This window comes from Cebus imitator, unplaced genomic scaffold (genome assembly GCF_001604975.1).
Source record: "Cebus imitator isolate Cc_AM_T3 unplaced genomic scaffold, Cebus_imitator-1.0 Scaffold234, whole genome shotgun sequence".
Taxonomy (NCBI): Eukaryota; Metazoa; Chordata; class Mammalia; order Primates; family Cebidae; genus Cebus; species Cebus imitator.
The window spans coordinates 6,102-7,877 of record NW_016107549.1 but is presented as its reverse complement, the minus strand read 5'-3'; the positions used below and the strand labels follow the sequence as shown (position 1 = coordinate 7,877).

At 49.4% G+C, this 1,776-nt stretch overlaps 1 long non-coding RNA gene across 1 annotated transcript in view; it reads right to left on the bottom strand.

Annotated features, from left to right (window-relative positions):
• The window catches only part of LOC108281916, a 28,723-nt gene that overhangs the window by 20,900 nt on the left and 6,047 nt on the right, over window positions 1-1,776 (bottom strand). Inside the window, exon 2 of the long non-coding RNA XR_001816205.2 lies at window positions 431-560. This is a non-coding gene — a long non-coding RNA (uncharacterized LOC108281916). The remainder of the gene's footprint in view (window positions 1-430; window positions 561-1,776) is intronic.

The window sequence follows — 1,776 nt, the reverse complement described above, 5'->3', positions numbered from 1 at the left end:
GACAGCAAGACTCCATCTCAAAAAAAAAAAAAAAGTCTTGCCCCCTTCAACCGCCACTCCCTGTCCCCTTTTCTTTCTTCTTTCCATGTCACACGTCACCTTTGAATATATTACATACAGTGATTTATTTCATTGTCACTCTCTGCTAAGACGTCAGTCCCAAAGGGATTTTTGTCTCTCCTTCTAAAGCTGAATCCCAAAGTCCTTAAGTTTGTGCCTGGCACGTGTCAGTGAACAAACAAGCCCCAGTTTCTCATCTGCAAAGGGTATGAATACCTTATCAAGGAGATGATTCGGGTGGAGGATGAGCCTCTGTACCTGGCTGGTTGGGAGTGGGGGGAGGTGTTAGCTGCCACCGCGTGCATGAGGTCGGCCACATAGATCCCAGTCTAGGCTCTTTGGCAAGCTGAGCTCGTGGGGGTGGACTAACCTGTCTGCCAGACTCCAGCAGTGGGGTGTTGGCCAGGATAAGCTCCTCTTGCTCCTCCAGTCAGCTTGTGTCCGAAGGGCTTAGCCTCTGGCGCGCTTTCAGCTTCCTGGTCCAACAGCGCCTTCCTGCCCTGAGTTGGAAAGAGACCCCGGTGTGGTCACCAACTGCAACCCAGCCGTGGTGCAGGGATGCAGAGATGCTGTTCTAGACCATCCCCTGGGAACCTGGGGAGTTGAGTGGTTGGTCCCTGCGCTGGAGCTCCTTGAGCGCTGGCCCCAGCAGTGTCAGTTTTTTTTTTTTTTTTTGAGTCAGGGTCTCGTTCTGTCACCCAGGCTGGAGTGCAGTGGTGCGATCTCAGCTCACTGCAACCTCCACTTCCCGGGTTCAAGTGATTCTCCTGTCTGAGCTTCCCAAGCAGCTGAGATTACAGGCGCGCATCATGACACCTGGCTAATTTTTGTATTGTTAGCAGAGATGGGGTTTCACCATGTTGGCCAGGCTGGTCTCGAACTCTTGATTTCAAGTGATCTGCTCGCCTCTGCCTCCCAAAGTGCTGGGATTACAGGCATGAGCCCCAGCACCCGGCTGTCTCAGAGATCTTAGTGGCAGTGATACCACGATAGTGGCAGCCACAGATGTCATCAAGTGAGCATGGTGTGTTCCGATACAACTCTATTTATGGACACCGAAATTCGAATTTAATTTTCACGTGTCATGAAATAGGTTTCTTTGATTTATTTTCCACCTGCTTAAACATGTAAAAACCTCATTTATTTTTAAAGCCATTTATAGTTTGTTCAAAAGCCAGCAGTAGACCAGAGTTGCCCTATGGCCTGTAGTTTACTGACCCTTTGTCTAAGCCATCACTATCTTCACAGAATTATTTCCACAACCTTTAATTGGACTTTTTTTTTTTTAAGACAGAGTCTCACTCTGTCGCCTGGCTGGAGTGCAGTGGCGCAATCTCGGCTCACTGCGACCTCCGCCTCCTGGGTTCAAGTGATTCTCCTGCCTCAGCCTCCTGAGTAGCTGGGACTACAGACATGAGCCACCATGCCTGGCTAATTTTTGTATTATTCGTAGAGACAGGGTTTCACCATAATGGGCAGGTTGGTCTCGAATTCCTGACCTCATGATCCGCCCACCTCAGCCTCCCAACCCGGCTAAGTTTTGGAATGTTTTTGTAGACAGGGGTCTTGCTATGTTGCCCAGCCTGGCCTCAAACTCTTGGGCTCAAGTGATTCTCTTGCCCTGGCCTCCCAAAGTTCTGGGGTTACAGGCATGAGCTAGCGTATCTGACCTGCACTCAGCTTTTGACCACTTTATTTTTTTGTTTTTTTTTTTTT